General features: G+C 40.7%; 1 protein-coding gene across 1 annotated transcript in view; it reads right to left on the bottom strand.

Moving 5' to 3' along the window:
* doc2d (double C2-like domains, delta) overlaps positions 1-21,179 on the bottom strand; it is an 83,742-nt gene that overhangs the window by 17,697 nt on the left and 44,866 nt on the right. The gene's annotated exons all lie outside the window — the stretch shown is intronic.

Here is a 21,179-nt window from a genome sequence, read left to right as displayed (position 1 = left end):
AGGTTTGAAGTATTTAAAATCTGAAGAGTTTTTTGAGACCGAAAATAATAGGTGAAACTTCAGATCTTCCTGAAAGGCTTAAAAAACAACAAAACAATCTCTGAAAACCCCATATTGTATTTGAGTTTTTGTTCTTCACATACAGAGCTCTCATTACGCAGAGTTTCATTCACACATCTTCAAAGCTGTCACTCCAGTCCTTCTGTTCGTCACCCACGCCGCCCGTCGTATTAGCTTGTGCTCTACGTATGAAACCTTATAAATGCGGCGCAGACGTTTGCAAAACAGCTTTGAAATCTTGAAACTTGAATTAAAAACAATAAAAAAGGATGGGTATTTTGAAGTTTTGGCGGATGAAGTCTCCCCTGGTGCTTCAGACCTCACTCAACACCCACTCGAAGATTTGGCTGCAAAGTTTCAAGGTGTTATTCTTGGCGGTGACTATCATTGTTTTTTGTTTAAGCCAGGGGAGGTATGAAGACATTAGCAAAAAAAAGAAGAAGAAGAAAAGAAGAGGCAGACTTGCCTCGGATGGGCCGACTTTTAACATATTGATTCTTTACTGAAGAACAGTCCAACCACACGTCCACATGTCAATCGTAGATGGACTTGACTGCCTGCTCGTCTAACCGGAGACAACAATCGAAGTCAAGTATTGTTTTACTGAAGTGTTGCATCCCTATGAGAGTGTTGCATCCGAATTCGAAGAAAAAGTTAAACTTTTCAGGCTTTAAAAGAGAAAATCAGCCAACTAAACTGTGGCTTCATGGTTAAAGTGCTGGCCAGTCAAACCGTACGTGGGGAGGTGATAGGGAGGAAAACGTGTGATTGGCATACGTTACTTGACCAGACTTTGTGATCATGACACGGACATCAGAAATCAAGCGTGGAGAGAAATGGTTGAATCTGGTATTGATGCATTTGTGTTTCTATGGTAACTAGTAGCCAAACCTTTCTCAAGTTCAGAGGCAAACTGTCAAAGCAGACAAGGCCATGATATTCTCCCTGATGCTTACGATTCTGACAGATGGAACGCTCCCAAAAGTGATGGATAGTATATCACCTATGTGAATCATTGACTACGTTTACATGCAGTCAAAATTCGGGTTATTGCTAATATTCCGGTTACTGAAACATTCGGAATATTCCGTTTACATGCGTGAGCAAACAGGGTTATCCCTGTTTACATGGTAAATAATCATTCGGGATATCCCGATCAAACCAGCGACGCGTGGAGAACGTGATGACGCAATTAGCGTAATTTCCGCTTCTTCTTCCTGTATCCAAATTCAAAACAAATGCTGCTTCACGCAACTTTTCGCTCACCTTCTTGTAAATCTCGCTATCTCTGTACTTTCTACCGTCTACAAATGCCAAAATGTTCATATCATTCATTACATTTATGAAGTGATTAGTCTCCTCCTCACTCCTAAAGTGTGGCGTGGTCTTGCGTTTCGCCGTGTTTATAAAAACTTCCTGGACTCAAAAGACCAGGATTCCTTGCAAACAGAGCATGCGCAGAAAACAAATTCATGTTCCGTTTGATTGGGATATTCCGTTTGGCGTTTACATGACCGAATATTCAGTAACCCAGGGGTCAAATTCGGGTTTTTAAAGACCGGAATATGAGCAAATTCGGGTTATTCAACGGGGTAATTGGTGTACATGGCCGTGCAAATTCGGGTTATTGCCAATATTCGGGTTTTAAAAGGGTTACTGAGTGCATGTAAACGCAGTCATTGATAACTCTGTGTCAAAGACAAGCTGGCATCCCAACACTTCAGGACTGTGTCAAACCCGACACAGCCAGGCTTTCTTCTGTATCGTATTTTTCGGACTATAAGTCACACTTTTTTTCATAGTTTGGCTGGTCCCACGACTTATACTCAGGTGAGACTTATTTATATAAAAATAGATAATTTCACATGTTCTTAAATGTTCATACACACTGATCGACATGACCAAGGAGTAAACATGACCTACAACCACGAGAGGGCGCTCTTGGCTATTGACCGGTATGTGCTACTCCTGTACCACTGGAAATGAGGTAATTTAAACTTTAGTTAACCTAAATACAACGGAGAAACTTTCTTACCAGTAACTTGCTTGTTGGACTTGCCAGTAGTGATGTTCGATACCACCGAATTATTTTCCAATCCGATATTGTGTAAATTCAGGCTGGTATCGGCGATAACCGATTTGATACCAATAGATTGTGCAAATACATCTAATATTCCCGGGAAATCTAAAAAAATATTAGTATTTTAGACAGCTTGAAGATCGCTGCTGTCAGTGGTTGACATTTCCCGCAGTTTGTTTCTGTTTTGCCCCGCCTGTGTCCCATCTGCCCTGATTGTCTGCACCTGTGTCTCGTTATCCCCTGTGTATATCTGGTCTTGTCATTCCCTTGCTCCTTGTGGTTCCGTACTGTGTTATCCTCCATGTGTCCTGCCTGTTTTTGCTCCAGTTTCTTGATCCCTGTTTCCGTGAGTTTTTGATCCTGCTAAGCAGCGCTTTGTTTTTTGGTTCTTGCCCTTTTTTGTTGGAATGAATAAATCCTTGTTTTGTTGCGAACTCCTGCCTCGTTCTCCTGCATCTGGGTCCTCACCACACCAGCCTGACAGCTGCAGCCAAATATAAAAAGAAAATTCCGCACACCTTCTTCTCACCGTGCACTCGCAAAAGTTTTTGATGCCTTGAAAAAGGTCTATGACCGAAACGTTGGCCTAATAAACAATAATATTTTGCTGCAGTTTTCCTCCTCTCGCGCACCTTTCTGCAAATCCGGTGTGCAAAAAGTTTTCTACTTCAGACAGCTTGAGGAAAAAAGACATCAGAGTCACTTATTTAGCTACTTATTTTAAAGTCCGAAGTATACTGAGGTAGCAGCCTCATTCACAATATAGCCGAGCTACTACAACAACAGAAAAACCACTGTTTGAAAAAGGTGTTTCCATCACTAAAAAAAGATCCTGAGTAAAGCAATAAAACCATTAAAATAAAATAAAAAAGAGTATAATAGACAAAAATAAGAACTACTTTAAAACTGAAAATTAAAAAAAACTAGTTCCTACCAGAAGCATGTGATACAGACAAAATCTGAATAATTTAGTTACTTTCCACTGTATTCCTGTTAATGATATACATGACCATAAATGACTGAAGTATCAAAAGTATCAATATTTTAGAGCATACAGATCTGGTATCGGAAGTATCAATATTTCAGTATTGCTCCGCACATCACCACTCGTTAATTCAGGTACCAGGTACGTTCTTTATGCTATTGTGTAGCTGAACAACTAGTGTTACATAAGAATACCAGACACCTATTCAGCTTGTCGTTGTGTGTGTGTGACTTATAGTCCAGTGTGACTTATATATGTTTTTTTTCTTCTTCATGACCTCTTTTTTCACTGATGCGACTTATACTCCGGAGCGACTTATAGTCCTAAAAATACAATACTTAGAAGAAGGAGCTTTTATTTTCTGTCTATTGGTATGACAAAGGTATGAACAAGGGGCGTCCCATAGCGTTGCACCCGCAGCCAAGCGTTCCCGCTGCACTTGCACGGGAACTTGCTGTGATAACCGGCATGACCAGGACGAGCCAACGCGATAGTTTGAGTGGCTCAGCACACCCACTAAGACCCACTAAGACCCACTAAGACCCACTAAGACGAGATACTACGAACAGAGGCGAGGGCATACCAACGTCCTGTTCCTCTGCTGTATCAGGACCAAAGCATTGCACAGCACATTTCATGATGACTTTGGGGAATTAGAGCAACTTGTTTCAAGGTGTGATTCTTGGTGGTGACCAGTACTCGAGTTGAGGGGGGATGAGGGGGGATGGCATCCCCCTGAAATAAAAACGGTCTAAATCATCCCCCCTGTAAAACTGCCATTCCACCTTTCCATCCCTTATGTCATTTCATCAATGAATGTGGTTTTACTGCTATTTCAACATTTAGAGTCATCACCAGAAAAATATCTTATTTGACAATTTTCACCTGTTTCAAGTAAATTTTCACTTGAAATAAGTAGAAAAATCTGCCAGTGGGACAATATTTATCTTCTTATTACAAGCAAAAAAATCTTGTTCCACTGGCAGATTTTTCTACTTAAAATCTACTTGAAACAGGTGAAAATTGTTGTTTTTTCCAGTGATGAGTCTTGTTTTAAATGTAATGAGATTTCTTTTATTAAAATGAGACATTTTAACTAGAAATAAGACAAATATTCTTGTTAAGATTTTGAGTTTTTGCAGTGATCCATTTTACTTATCCTGTGAAGGACAGAGTCATATTGATAAGTTCAGAAAACTGTTTTTTATTGTTGTGTTTTGATGTATTTGATGTAAGCCCAGTGGATATTTAAAGCTTACAGAAGGCTGCATTTAACTGCTGCCATGTCATTCCTGCAGTATTTCTGCAGGTGTTTTGGTCAGTGCTATTATTTGTAATATATTATATTATTTGTAATCAGCACAAATTATCTGTCCCCATATGATAAAATCCACCATCCCCCCTGATCTTTTTTTTACAACTCGAGTACTGGTGGTGACTATCATTGGTTTTGGTTTGAAACAGGAGGTATGAAGACATTAGCAAAAAAAAGAAGAAGAAGAAAAGAAAAGACTTCCCTCGGATGGGCCAACTTTTAACATATTGATTCTTTACTGAAGAACAGTCCTTGTGAAAAAAAAAACAAAAAAAAACATCTCACGCATGTGTGTGTGGCCTCCAGCACGGGACGAATCAGGAAATTCTATTACAGCTTTGTACAATAAAACCTTGCCATTACCTTTCAAACAGGACCACAGGTTCATTGTTTCCCAGATCAAAGTGATCAATTGGGGCTTTTTTTTGTCTTTATACTTTGTCCTCTTGAGGCAGTTAACCTTGCTGGAGACCAGAAACAAAGAGAGACAGAGAAACTTTGCAAAACTGCCTTGATGAGATAATTGTGACCCAGAACTGTTTTTTGAACAAAAGCAGCGGACGCTGAGAGCTGTAATCCGAGAGACTGTAGACCACAGCAAGATCATAATCACGCCAAGGTTAGGAGCTCCAGCGAAGAGGCAACAGAAGGATCGCCCGAAGGGCAGTAAGAGTCATCATCAGCACAAATTCCGAGTCAAGATGTTCAGCCGGTGAGATATCTCAGTCTCTCAGCCCCGGTCCCCCACCCCCTCACCTCCTGCCAGCGACAAAATCCTGGCCTGTGACAGCTGAAGCATGAGATGGGCTGGAGGGCTGTCACTTCAGAGCCCGAGTGAGTGAAGGATGAAGGGAGTGAGGTGGAGAAGGGAATGGGAGGAGGAGGAGGAGGGCAGCCATATATTTGAGCCACTGTATGTTGGACATACAAATGTCATATCCCAAGAGTTTTGTAAGAAGCAACACAGATCAATGTCAACGTAAACAAGAAACACATTCAATCTAATGATTTATAGGGAAAATATTCAACTTGTCTCTGATTGTTGCTCAAAAAGATTTTTTGATGATGAGTTTAACCAGTAACATATTTTTGTTGTTGTAATAGATACTTGGTGCCATGTAGCACCCTATAATGTAATAATTTCCTGAAAATGTACTTGCACTTAGTTGCACTTAACTCACTAGTTGCACTAGTTGCACTTAACTCAATCGAAAATGTAATAATACCCAATAATGTAATAACTTCACCAATAATGTAATAAAATATCCTGACTGATATTGTAATAACATTTTTACCGATAATGTAATACCTTTTACATTATTGGGAATTTATTACATTTTCAGGTGGGTCTTTTTTTTTTTTTTTCAAAACTGATATTGTAATACTTGACAAATAATGTAATTAGGGCTGTTCGATGAATCGATTTTAAATCGTAATCGCGATTATGTAATTAGAACGATGTTAAAACGTGAAACTCGTAAAATCGATTTTTTTTTTTTTTTTTTTTTTAATTGGAAATATAACTTACTGTATGTTTGCAAGTGCTGATTTGCAGATTTTTTTTTCAGAGATAAAACTTTATATTTTATTATATTTTTTAAAACTTTTTTTCAACTTATCTTACAGAGTTTTGCACTTTATTCATTCATTTTGGGGCAAATGTTCAATAAAAAAACAGCATATTTGAAATCATTTCTTTGCCTTTTGTCAATTCACAAAATAATCGTAATCGAAAATCGGATTTTGAGAGAAAAAAAATCGAGATTTTATTTTTGGGCAAAATTGAACAGCCCTAAATTTAATATATATGTTCATTTTCAGTCCAGAGTTCTACATTTTTTGTTTTAAGTATCTAAGAATGTTATATACGCTGGATTTGAAACACCAGAATGACTATTGGGTTAAATTGCAGACTTTGAGTACCATGTAATAAATTCCCAATAGCGTAATAAGGTATTACATTATTGGTAATAATGTTATTACAATATCCGTCAGGATATTTTATTACATTATTGGTGAAGTTATTACATTATTGGGTATTATTACATTTTCGATTGAGTTAAGTGCAAATTTTATTACATTTTCAGGAAGTTATTACATTATAGGGTGCTACATGCCAGAAACTACGCATCAACCGGCAGACACTGACAGCAGACATTAGCTCCCATCCGGACTCTGCGTCCAGCTCTAAATCCAAAAAGTCAGCTGCCTCCGAACAATCTTCTAGTCGGTTCTAAATAAATGGTCTTTGGTAATTTATCAAGACCCATTTTCCGTGAAAATAGTTTCCTGCTGGGGCTCATAATGACAGAGTCTGTTTACATGGACTCTAATTTTCCAGAAATATTTACAACATTAGCCAAATCAGAAAGTAAAGCCTCATGTAATTACCTCATTTGGGATGAGAGCAACAGATCGACTCGATTAGAGAGGTGCTGCAACCCTTATCACACCATTTAATAGGAAAATGTGTTATTGCTATTCTGCTGTAATAAACTCAGAAAGGAAAATATACTGCACGTAAGTAGTATTTATTATAAAGAAATGAATTCATTATATAAAAATCAAATTGGTGATGTAGTGTCCTTCTTTGCAGCCTCTCAAGTTTTGTGAAGACTTTGTTTTTGTTTCATTTTTGAAACATTTATCTATGCTGCTTTGATCTGCTGAGAGGATTTTTGGCCATAATTCAACATGTGCGATGATGAATCAACGTGACAACAGGAGAGATGTTTACAAACGGGAGCTTGAGCTTTCCAAAGCCGAAGTACAGCGGTGACTAAGACCTCCGATGCAGACAGGTTAAAGAGATGCTGAACACGGGCAAGGGCAAGGAAGTTTAAACCATATATTTTCTTAGTTGTCATAGATGAATATGACATCACAGGCATATGAAATGGAAGGTCTCGGAGTGTTGATAAAGATGCAGCAGCACTATAACTTATGACAGAGACACATTATTGATCCCAACCTGCTGAGAGACAGCGTCCACAAACAGGATAGACCGATCCAAGAGATGTTTTAATCCTGAATGTTGAACTGCTGGCTGTGTGTTTTTGTCCGTGTTTTCTGTTGAAATTAGTTCATTTGTGTTTTTTCTGCATGTGACATCATCAGCTCAGTTGTTGCAAATGCCAGTTCAATGCATTCACGACAATCTGCTGATTTCAAACCCTGACTCAATTCCGAGCAACCAACTGTTCGCTGACTCACTTCAATCTTTTATTGTGTATTTATTGAGGATTAATGAACCATTATTCAGTTCAGTGCATTTCAGTTCAGCTGAGTTTAAGTCTGCAGGATGCCTTGCATGAATTATGGTCAAAACTTTCTGTCTCAGAAACAAAACCAGAGTTTTCTATGGTAAAAGTACACAAATTAAAAAACGAATATATGGGGCACGGTGGCCCAGCTGGTAGTGCAGCTGTCTCACAGCAAGAAGGTCCTGGGTTCAATCCCCGTTTGGGGCGCTGAGTGCGTGTTAAGTTCCCCCATGACTTCAGCACCACACCCTGGGTGGGGTTGGCGAAAGGGCCTTTCTGTGTGGAGTTTGCATGTTCTCCCCCTGTTCCCTTGGGTAGCCAATGTGAGCTACACTCACAAAAACAAAGGATCTGGCCGGAGTAACGTGATCCTTCCACGTGCTACGTCCAGCCGGAGAATCCCCACCCTGTCTGGTGAAAGGAAGCGGCCTGATCACTCCTCAGGATAAGAAGGACACCTGAGCTCAGTTAGGCCCTCCTGGGGTTGGCAGAGGGAGCAATACCCAGGACTGACTTAGGTAGGAGCATTGGGTGATAAAATGGGTAAAAAATCGGGGGATAAAAAAAACAACAACAGAAAAAAAAAACCCTATATATGTTACGGTTAATGTAGAAAAATGGCTATTTTGCAAAATAGCCGGCTAATATGCAAAATAACCGTCAGGGCGGCTAATGTAGAAAAACGTCAGTAGCCGGTTAATGCTGTGGATGTGTCAGACCCCACACTTTTTCGGGGAGTGTAACATTAGGATTCTTCAACAGCCATAAACAGCCTTGTCAACAACAAGCATGTGCAGCATATGGGCTTCTTCCATTGGCTGCGTTACGCACCAACTGCACTGATTGGCGACTGTAAGTGACCGGTTTGAAGCGCGAATTTCATCCATTCAACTGAACTGTAGGCTATTCCTGTAGTGTAGTAACTGGACTCTATCTACCAAATGAATTACGTTTGCTTAGTTTGTTTTGGTTTCATCAATTTGTGCAAATGGAGGCGGAAGAGAGACCTCATCTCATCATGCGCGCGCTTCGGGTTTAGGAGCGCACCTTCCATGAGAGAGACACAACAACTGTTTGTCTGTTTTGGAGGTGCAAAGAGAAGGTGGGAATAGATCTTTCCTCACAAAGACTGTCACACTGGATATTTGCGAGTACATTAAAGCTGGTAGAGGTGTGCCCAAATTCAGAGCGCACTCCACTGCGCTTTGCCACCTCGGTGGCAACGCTCTATTCTGGGGAGCCAATGACGTGATCTGTAGTTTGCATTATTTGTTTTGGAATACTCAATTTAGGAATATACTGCATGGGATTTGGACTCAGAGTAATTGCTATAATTGCCACGGCATGCTCCGGTCAGCACCGGAGCATCGAGACTGGAGAGATGATTAAAAATGTGATGTCGGCGCACCATGAGCTTAAAAATGTATGTACTTTGCAAAATAGCCGTTTTTCTACATTAGCCGCCCTGCCGGTTATTTTGCAAATTAGCCGGCTATTTTACACATTCACCGTTTGGCCGGCTATTTTACATATTCACCACCCTGCCGATTATTTTGCACATTAGCCGGCTATTTTGCAAAATAGACGTTTTTCTACATTAACCGTAACATATACAAGCAACGTAATTGTTCAGCAATACTGTCAAAAAAACTATAAAGAGCTTTGCGTCAATATACCTTATAGCCTACCCAAAAATAATACAAAACGACAAAAAACTGCTGTTACAGATTTGCCTCTTAGAAGTGTTTTTTACTCTAACTTGTACAGCAGTGGCACTTTAAGAAGAACTAGATTAAGAAGTATAGACAGACTTGAAGCAGGAAATATATATTGTCTTTTTGTTTTAAAACTCTTTTTGGATAAATAAGGACAAAGCTTATTCGATTTCATAGATTTAGAAGAAGAATGTGAGATGTCAGCAGCAGGGGGTATAGATACTTTTACTAGCCACTATAAATTAAAGGTTTACAGCGAGGCTATTTAACAGAAATGACACCAACTGTAAACAAAACAAAAAAGACAAAAGACAAAAGCAGTAGCTAGCTCAGTCTGGAGCGGTTATAGGAGCGTATTAGATAGTTCACCTGGAACACGCCAACTGGATCAATAATGGTGTTATAAATGTGTCATAAACGATCCACTCCCTACACTATCCTTGACAAGGAACAGTCAGATATTCCCAAGCGAGTAACTGCATCTCTTGCTGTACATTTTTCAACGAGAAGTTTGTACGGGACATTTATGGTCTCTGTGAGATGAAGAGTTTGTCACGGGGTCAGAGTTTTGCATTATGAGACACAAAGTAAACACTGCCAAGACTTTGCCGCCGTCGGGACTCGGCTGGCCCCGTTTGCCCTTTTGCTTTCCTAAATCCACAATCTTGTTCTGCTGAAAGAGTTGTGATGTCCTTGCAATACTCAATGATTTTCATCCATCTTTTTTTTTTTGGATGCTGGTAAAGTTAACTGCTTTTTCGTTTTTTGCCAAACAAACCGGGACGAGCTTTCTGTCTTGTAGTGGTGCAGACACCAGTGTGATGACATTTCACCCAAAGCTGCCCACAGGACTTTAAATCTAATTTGCATACTTTGTCAGTGGTAAGATTGTTAAGGAATATTTTGAAGCAAACAAACACTGACAATAACCCAAAAAACTGGTTCACAATAAGAAGAGATGAAATTGGCAGAAGGAAGGTCGTAGACTAGGAACAATAATCAGTGAAAAAAAATACAGAAGCATAAAAAAAGAAAGTGAAAACACAAAATACTCCTTCAAATAAAGACAAAAGGACACTAAAATAAATAACACAAACTGAAACAAGAACTCTAGCAGTCAGGAATCTGACAACCAGAGTTAACAACAACAAAAAAATAAATAGTAACCGTGCATTCTGTTTTTTCACTATGGTAGGAACAAATGTTTCTTCTGCACTCGTTTCCCCCACTTGAGGCCAACAACAGATGACAGAAAAAAATGCCTGAAACATGCAGAACCATGCAGAAATTCATATTTGTTTCCAAAACACATTGTGGGACCATTTTGGTTGTCTTCTGACGCATGATTTTCAATGAAAATAAACCTTCTTATACTCCGTCTGTCATACCCCCTCCCCATATTACGTCAGCAAAGTTACAATCCACGGAGTGTGTAAAGATCCTTTTATATTCACTCGATTCAGCAGCAGGACTAACGGCTAAGTTGAAACCCGTATTTAGAGTAATTTCATTGGAATTGATGGATGGAGTCAGAAGAATGTAAAATACATTAAAAATAACATCATTCCCTCTCAACAGGCAGAGAGGAAACCTAAACCACATTAGACAGGTACCAGGATCTTGTTCTGAAATATACACTATATAAAACGAACTGGACAATCCCTCTGTGATGTCACCTTTACGTTTTGGGAAGAGTTGGTTTGAGGCCAGATTTTCCTTGACAGCACCCTCTTAGCAGGAGCTGAATCCTCCCAACTCCTGTTGATCCATGTGACGCAAACAAGCTTGGCCGCTGGCTGGAACAGGCCAACCTTGCCCCAGTTACCACATACCGCCTATTTCACCTATTTCAGCTATTTCACCTATTTCACCTATTGACCCCTTCTCCAAGAGTTAGCAGTGGATGAGCGAGAGGCCTTTGTGTTGGCCGTCCTTGCGTTAGCCCTAGATAGCACCTCAAAACCAGGGGAAAAAGTAGCTGTTTCTGACTGTAGCTGTTTCTGACTGTTAAGCTAAGCTTCACCCCCCAAAACACCCCCAGACCAACCCAAAGGCGATTTGCAATGGTCCAGTTCAGTCAAATAAAGTGACATTAGTCGTTCAACACCTTAACTGCAAAGCTAGCTGTCATTCAGAAAAACAATGGGACAAATTAGACATGACATAGCTACATAGCTACACACACACACACCTAGCCACACATACATATACACATGTACACGCACACATACAGCCACTTAAGTCATATTCATATACACACACACATACACACACATAGTCACACACACATACACAGCCACACAAACATATACGTACACACACACACAAATACATACACACATACACACACAAATAGCTACACAGACATGTACATGTACATACACACGCACGTATACATATCCATACACACACACATAGTCACATACATGCATACACACACATAGATATATACACTGGGTTGTTCACCTGCACGCTTGCTCTGTAGTTTTTGGGGTTAGTTAGCGGTAGCTTAGCTCAGACCGTATTCGGATCTCGAGATTTGGGTCGATCGCCGCTCGTGTTTTGGTCGGCTCCGTGTCGGTTTTGTGTTTTGTTTGTGGTTTTTGTTGCAGATTTCCAGTGCTTGACGTGTGGCTCCGTGTGTTCCTGCTTCCTGGATTGGCAGTGGATGTCACCACCACCCCCCCCCCCCCCCCCCCCCCAAAAAAACAAAAAAATCACTGGGTTTGTATATGTATATGTATGCACATGTATGCATATATATATGTATATATACTAAATATAGTAATAATGCACAGTATGCCTCAGGTTTCTACCGGCATGGTATCAACCATTAATATGTGTGCAGACAAGGTATAAAAAAAAGGAGAAAATTGGACATGAATTTCTAGCCAAACATAGTTAGGCTATACAATTTTACCTGATAAAGTACATAAAAATTTAATTGTGCAGTCGTCATGGGTGTGAAATCCATCTACGGAGAACAAACCAGTTTTTCAACCGGGCCATGAAAAAGATTATTTCACCTGTAAAGTTATATCTTTTAACTCAGTGGAGACTGACTCACTTTTGGGAGTAGTTTGATAGACAGCAAATTTTTATTTCTTTTAGCTCCTGTGGTGATGCGGATTAGCAAGACCAATATGACCCCTTGTTCTAAACGAGGGAAATAATAAACAGAACCAAGCTGTGAAACACAGAAAGAAAGGAAAACTAGGCAGGAAGGGGCAAGCAAGTTCTACAAGATGAAAAGTAAAAAGTAAAGCCCACTAAGACTAAGTATCAGTTTGGATGAGTAGATACAGTATCTGTAAAACCTGATGCAGCCAAAACGTTTCAACTCCAGGAATATTTTGTTTTCAGAAAAAAAGAAAAGACGTGTGTAAATAAGTTCCAACACCAATAGACTGTGCTCTCGGAGTCATAAATCACGAACGCGGGTGAACGTTGCTCACAAATAGGATGGCTTGTGTTATCTGCACGGCTTTGTAAGCTGAATAAACCAACCTGAGCTGAGGTAAGCCAGATCATGTAATGGGAAATAACAAATGAAGGGGTTGGTAAAACAACTTCAGGAAAGAACAATGTACTTGAGCTGCTTTGTATTCATTCTTTCAGAGTTATCGAACAATGCACCGTCTCCAGGCGCATGTCCACGTTTGGTCGCAGCTAAATGTCAACAGCATGTAATTTACATCCCCAGCTTCATAATCATTTGCTTTCTAACACGCCTGGCTCTTAATCAATAGTCGCAATAGCAATCACAAGAAAGAAAAATAAAAAGTTGAAGAAAAAGGAATAATCAATTTACAGAGACGGGAAATCAAACCGTCTATTTCACCAGCTGCATGTGAGAAGGTGAGGTAAATACCCCTGGGGCATCTCAGTCTGAGCTGTGCCAAATCACACTTTTCATGCAGCTCCGAGCCAGCTCCGCCTGGAGAATTGCAATTTCCAAACTAACAAAACATTGCTTGACAGCAGGATTCATAATTATGGTAGCATAAATAAAAAAAAAAAACAGGCCAACACAGCAGCAACCGAGCTATGGTCAAATTGATACAGAGAATATGAGAAGTAATTCATAACAGAGGGAGCTGGTCCATAGAGATACGGGAGGATTATCCTCCCGGCTTTTTTCCCAAAGAGATTCCCTCAAAAAATGAAATAAAATAGAAAATAGGGTATTAGCTGCAAAACAACATGAAAAATGAACAACTGTGTACCTCCGCCACCATCGTGTTTTTCACCAAATTACACTGGCTGATAAGGTGAACGGGGGAACAAAAGCTGCCCTTGACAATATCTACAACTGTTAAACAAGGGAAACTGTTTTACTATTTCAAGAAAATTGAGCAAGTGAGGAAAACTTATGTGAAGAATGCCATGCAGTGTAGAAAAATGTAAAAAAAGAGGAAAAAAACAAAAAAAAACACACCTCCCTGTACACACATAAGAAGAACAGTGAGGTTAAGGTTTATAAGTGCTTGTGTGCTGATATATTTAGTAGCTGTTAATGAGTCACATTACAAACTCTTCCATGGTTGACCTTTTAAAACAGTGTTACTTGGGTTTGTGATGTATTTATCTTATTATTTTCTCTTCATTAGTGGCTTCATCTTCATTCAATACATCATATGAATTTCAAACACGATGAAAGATTTATTTGTTATTGTAAATATTTCTCCTGCTCCTACAAATTATTAATGTCTTTCATATTTGACTTCACACCCAAGTCAGGCCTATACATCACAACTTAATCCAAGCTCGACTCGTTTTATTGTGTTTTTGTTTTTAATCTAAATCTGGTCTACTGTTGTCTTGCTGTCAAAAAAGCAGGGAAATGATCCTCTTTGTGCATCTTCACAAATAGAATTCAGGTATCCAAAAATCAAACTGTGTTTTATTTATTCTTCATTATCAAAGCGATTGTTTAATCCAGGTTTAAGTCCATATTTGTGTTGTTTTTTTATTGGGAACCTGGTTTAAAGTCACCTCAATGCTCTAAAAAGCAGAGGAAAGACCCTTCTTCCTTCTGCAGGCGCCGTTCCTCTCTCGCTTGATGCTGAAGACACACACACACACACACACACACACGCACACACACACACCCTGCAGCACAGGAAAGATGCAAATGCAAAGATAGCAAATGTAATATCCAACTTTGAGCCTTCGTGGAGCGATCGCAAACAACATCTGGTATTTTCTGAGGAGTACAGAGGAGCCTGTGCAGCTAAAGTAGTGGGACTTGTGGTTGACTAAAGAGGAGGGCTGTAATTTGCCCAACCAATCAGAACTTGGACATTGATAACAACTTCATCTCCTGATTGGATGGGCAAGATGCTCATTTGTTTGGACTGCACTCACCCTTTCCCCCGTCTCTGCCACCAGCCTGGCGAGTGATGATCAGGAACTTTTTTCATCTTGCGCCTCCTGAGATAGACGTACCGATTCCTCTCTCATGCATTTCAACATATATGAAACTATAACTGTGACTATTATGTTGTTTTTCTTCCAATGACTTAAAGGAGCATGAGGCAAGAATAAGAAATGAGACTCATTAGCGCCACAACGACTGTCGGGGTTACTGCAGCCAACAGCGAAGCCGGCACGGGAGCGCGCACGGACTTCTCACAGCACTGCAGGTGATGTGACTGAGTTGTTTACGGTGTTTACGTGACGTGTGCAAGACCTCTTCAGGCATCATGTCTAAATATGACTTACAATGTTATCTTACCTGGTCAGTAGGAAATGAGCCATGTCAGCATCTGTTTTCAATCCCAATTCAAGTTGAAGCTGCCTCCATGACTCAAACGCGTATCCAATGTTTACTCGTGTGCCTGCCCGTTTTTGCTTGTAATTTCTTTTCGACTCGCGACTTGTCTCTGATAAAGGCTTCGTTTTCTTCTTGGTAGCACTTTTTAGTGGGCTTTGAGTGGCGCTGGGTCGTTTGCCGGCTGTGGAAGAATCTATGTCTACTCAAACAGAAGTTTGGATCCACCGCGCTCGTCTTCTTCCTGTATCCAAGCCGAGCGCAGTCGAGAACGCGCATGCAGCGTCATGTGACGTCACATCCGCAGGACAGCGCGGGAAATTCGGGCCCAGAATTGCAGTCATTTTGCAGCACACAGCCTGTTCAAGGCAACGGAGAGATACGCTAGAGGGATCATTCTTTTTGGTTTGGAACGCTTCATCTGAGATTATTACTAGAAAACTTAAAACGTATACGCATTTTTTGTCATAAATCCTGCTTCATGCTCCTTTAAGAAACCCTCCAGTACTTCACTTTCGCACCCACTGAACCCACTCGCACAGGCAACTGGCTCCGAGGTGATGGGTATAATTGTTCCCACAATTATGTGCAACATTTGCCACCAAAGGTTTCCAATCGTGGCTGAACCAGTGAACTCAAATCAAAGAACCTCCAGATTTGTAAGCTTCAAACAATAAATACGGCAAAAAAGAGGATGTGTATTCGGTTGATCTAAAGATGCAAAGGCCACTACTCAAAACACAACTTTTGTTATCATATACGGAATTTAAAGGTCCAAAATGATCAATGTTGGATAAATCGCCACATTTTTCCCTACACTGCCTCCACTGGCCGCTTACACATGGCATCTTGCAAATGAGTATCAAAAAAAATTTACAACCAGTGCTCAAATCAGACACAAGATAAATGTTGTCTTGTAATTAAAAGCAAGAAATAGCAAAAAAATGATGTGAAATGTTACACAGTGGAGGTTTAAGGATGCCACGGAGGATGCAATTATCTCTTTCAGATGATCGCTTAGTTCTTTTTCCCTATTTATGCAGAACGAGACAGGGTCGACAAACAATCTTAGACAGCAACAGCAGCAAAAGCATGTAGTAAACACAACACGCCTGTTGCCTCCTATTTGCCTCTTTGCCACTGAAGCGCCACGTCCTGCTCCCAAACTGACAACTCTGACTGTTGGAGTCATGAGAATTTGGTCCCTAAAACCATCCTGACAGCATGTGAAGAATCATGAAAAAAGAAAATAAAAAGACAGCGAGAGGGACAGAGAGACTATGAGTGGAAATAAGAAGACAGGAAGTCAGGATGCCTGCAGGAAGGACTTATGGTTTTTACTTCAAACGAGTTCAGCAAGAAGAAAAAAATAAATAATTGAAAAAAACACAGGAAAGCACGGGAGTTTGCTTTGTCAGCTAGAAATTTCTTACATGCCTTGCACTTTTGATGCCTTTAACATGTTATTCTTTCTGACAGAATAATTTAGTTTTTACAAATTTTAGACGTGTCAGCAGCGGGAAGAAAAGACTCGAGAGCTCGTTCAAAAGTTGTCAACTGATTCAGTGTTTAAAATACTCGTTTGTTCTGTGCGTTGGATAGAAAATAATCTCTCGGATGATTCTGACCTTGTGGGATTTGAGTAGCTGGGAAAAAAAGGGCTGGATTAAAGTCACAAAAGAGAGGAAAGTGACAAAGCTTAGTCTATGATCCTCACGGCTTACGCAGCGTTCTCTCACTCCACTTTCCTTGTGTGTATTCAGACCTTTTCACACGAGTATATTAAAGAGATTCATCACTGTGTCATTGAGGCATCGGCCACTTTTCTGTTTCATACATTCAGGCATGCTGAAAGTCCAGGTGTTTGCTCCATATTTGCCCCTCACATCATGCCATTTTAGCAGGAAAGTTGTCATCAGGTGGCCGGCGGTTGAGTAAACCAGGTAAAAAGTATCACTTCTCTATAAATTTTACATTATTGCAGTAAACAGTATGATGCAAATTGCCCCCAATAAATTTAAAAGAGCAAGCTGTCATGTGAAGCCATGAATTAAATTCATACCCTACACTCCAATCAAAATGTGAGCAGTGTAGCTGCGCAAGTGAGTTGGTCCAGCTTGCATAAGAAACGAGAAAACCCACAATCCCTCCCTCCTTCTCAAAACCCAAAATCTGAGAATCAAAACACAGATCTCTATCAAAACATGTCACATCAAAACCTCTAACAGAGTGCATTCATTGGTCTCAGTTACACTTTTCTTTTCTTGCCATCATTTCTAAAACTCTGTCTCCACGCGTCTGCCTCAGTTGCAACTCTGTAACGAGTCAAATCTACTGCCTTTACTGCGGTCAGGCGGGGAGAAGTCTAGCTCGTCACATTTGCCGTGGAACTTGAGGTCCTTAACCAACAAAAATGCTTAGCGAAACAAAAATCAGCACCTGTTTATTTACCATCAAACTTCTACATCAAACTTCATTTATTTGCTCTCAATGAACTGTCTCCAACGGGGGGAAGCACTGCCGATATTTACTCCGGTTTTAGCTCCACTTTTATCTGCTCTATTTTTGGCTTCTGAACGAGGGTTTTTCACTGTACCGGTTGGTTTTGGTGGTTGCAAAGTTTTCTTCCTGAGATTTTCAGCCATCCTTGCTGTCTCTGTTTACCTATCGAAAAGGCTTACTTGGGGGCAGTACCGACATGACTGGTTGTACTGTTGCTCACTACCGCCAAAAATGACAGAAACTGATATTAAAGGAATGGGCAGACCAAAGCCAGGGGCCTCATTTATAAAAGAGTCTGTAGGATTCATACTAAAAGTGCACGTAAACCCAAAAGCCGAAAATGGCGGGCGCAAAAAAAAATCCAGACTTATAAAACCATGTGCACGCACACTTGCACGCAATGTTCGCTTTATAAATCACAGTCCAGCTGGAAGGTTGCGCAGCTGAATTTGCCTCATATCCCGCCCTCTACACGCCCACTTTCTACCATAAATGGACAATGCAAACTACATGATGATTGTATTTGCATATAAATGAGCCTGCTGAGCATGCGCAGCGGCTTCCTGCAGCCTGTTTGGGCGTCAGGATGAATGAGATGTGTCGAGCCACCGTGCCACTAAATTTCACGGAGACTGAGATCGAGATGTTGTGGATGAGGTGGAGGCCAGGAAAACCACATTATTTGGTGGTCACAGTAAAAGCAGAAAAAGTATATAAATAGTATAAAATAAAGCGAGTGAGTGGCAGCACGCCGTTGCTGCGCTAAACGCAATTTCCACTGGGGACAGGGATGTCCCCAGTGTCCCCCCCACTTTTCAAAATCATGATTTTGTCCCCCCCACTTTTTACAGTTTAAAAACGGCTGTAATTGCAAATCATCAAGACACCCTGTGAGAAGGCGATGCGAAGACGGGACGGCATCCCCGCTCCCCCATCTCCTCTCCCCTCTCCCCTCAGTGCTGCTCAAGGCTGATTTATGGTTCCGCGTTACACCAACGCAGAGCTTACGGCGTAGGTGCGCGTCGCCGCATACCCTACGGCGTAGGCTCTGCGTCGTTTTAACACGGAACCATAATTTAGGCTTACGCCCGCGCGTAAAGGTTTCACGCGCGCGTAAAACTCATTATATATAAAAAAAAATCTGTGTCCCTTTAGGTGCTCCGTAGAGTGGCCCCGCACTCATTTGTTCTGTCCTTAGTCACTCTACGGTTGGAAGTGGTGGGTGACGAGGAGGTTCACGGCGTGTCCTGGCACCGCAGCTGGAGCAGCAGCACCAGAGTCCTGACTGACGCTGAGCTTCAAACACAGAGGGACTCAATCAGCGCTATTATATTATAAGTCTGATATGTGATGACATTATTAAGAGTATGACATGAATATGGCTTCATTTCACCACCTCACCGCCTGCGTCGCCAGTTCCCCATATCTTAAGACTGTTCCTACGGGAGGGTCAGGGTTGGCATAGAGATACGCACATTTTTCGGTTAGTTTTTTCTTTTTAAATCCCAACCTTTGCGTAGAAGGTGGCTTGCCAACTTTCAAGCCCTGTTTTGTGCGCAAGCAAGCTTTATAAATGAGGCCCCAGGTACTTAGCACCCTAACTCAATAGATATCTCAGGAGTTATCATTTTTGTAACATGACTGCACTTTTCTTCTCACTCTATTGCTGTTTCTGGCTTATTTGGGTATATTTTTTACCTACAATCACTGTTCCTCTGAACTCGCCATAACAAGCATGCTTCAATGTGTTTTTAAAAAAAGCATTTGTGGCAGACGGGATATGTATTTTATAATGTGATCTCTCAGATTCCTGTCAACAGTTGATCGCATGTTAAATTAATCCACTGCTGCTCTGCATCCCTGTCCGTTAATATCACTGCAGCAGTTTAGACGTGTGTTGTGCTGAAATAAAGTTAAATGGTCAGCCCTTAGCAGAATGCTGATGCAAAATGTTACAAAAAGCCAGCCGAGGGTTTATTCAGACATAAAACAGGCAGGTTCAGTTGCAGCCAGTTTATAGGAAAGCAGCGCGTGTCTCTTTTCCTTTAACCCTTAGCAGTGACGACTCCGTGAGCCTCTTTACGAGTGAAACTGCGTCCATTAGATTAAAGACATCCTTTCCCGCTGCTGCCTCTGATGTATCATCAGGTAGAGCAGATCCTGATTTGGAGCTGGGCTGTTGCTATCTTGTGAAGTGCCCCGAGTAAACAACAAAAACGCTCTCTCGAAACCATCAACTTGTCACAAATCTCATGTAAAAAGCACCCGGGAGGTCGGTCAGACATAACACCAGCCTGTTCAGTTTCCACCAGATTGATATGAAGCAGCGCACATCTGAAAGGAGCTTAAGTTTGTTTTCTGTGTTTGATGCAGGGACGGTTGCCCATCTGTGCAGCAGCACCAGCACACCTGCTTGCCATCTCCTCATTAATCCTTCAGGATGTCTACTCGCTCTGCCTCCCATTCATTACCAGATTGGTCTGTCAACATTAGTGGTATTTTGGTGTTGCAGGAAGTTTAATAAATCTTTGATTCCCCCTAAGTTAATGTCATTACATCTGTCTCCTTGGGTAAACCGCCTTGCCTGTCCACTCTCCGTTCGGCTCGCCCAGCTGATCAGAATCTGGGGACGCATCCTTTTCTCAACAGTTAACTTTTCACCTTTACCATCATCTCAATGTGCAGGTGCTCTGTCTTTGGCCACATTTCTTTTTATCCTCATACATGTACATTCATTTACATTGTAGACAGTCTGACTCCGACATTAAACCTTTACCAAACTGACACCTTACTCCTGACCATATATCCCAACCCTGGACTGCGAGGAAATAACTGCCCCAGTGAAGAAAACAAAAGTACGGAAGAGTATTAGGGCCAGGCAGGAGAAAAATACAAATAATATTTTAGAGGAGGAAGATCTTTTTTTCATTATGCACTTCGAGAAAAAAGTCAAAATGTTGAGAAAAAAGTCGAAATGTTGAGAATAATGTTGAAGTACAATTTCGAGAAAAAAGTCAAAATTTCAAGAAAAAAGTCGAAATGTTGAGAAAAAAGTCGAAATGTCGAGAAAAAAGTCAAAATGTTGAGAATAATGTTGAAGTACAATTTCAAGAAAAAAGTCAACATTTCGAGAAAAAAGTCGAGATGTTGAGAAAAAAGTAGAAATGTCGAGATTAATGTTGAAATACAATTTCGAGAAAAAAGTCAAAATTTCGGGGAAAAAAGTCGAAATGTCGAGATTAATGTTGAAGTACAATTTCAAGGAAAAAGTCAAAATTTCGAGAAAAAAGTCGAAATGTTGAGAAAAAAGGCGAAATTTCGACTTTATTCTTGAAATTGTATTTAAACATTAATGTCGACATTTCGACTTTTTCTCAACATTTCGACTTTTCTCTTGAAGTGCACAATAAAAAAAAAATCTTCCCCTCTCAAACATTTTTTCCCTTGCATGGCCCTAATACTCTTCCGTACAAAAGCAAGTGCACA

The sequence above is a fragment of the Cololabis saira genome, chromosome 1 (assembly GCF_033807715.1).
Source record: "Cololabis saira isolate AMF1-May2022 chromosome 1, fColSai1.1, whole genome shotgun sequence".
Lineage (NCBI taxonomy): Eukaryota > Metazoa > Chordata > Actinopteri > Beloniformes > Belonidae > Cololabis > Cololabis saira.
This window is presented reverse-complemented; position numbering and strand designations above follow the sequence as displayed.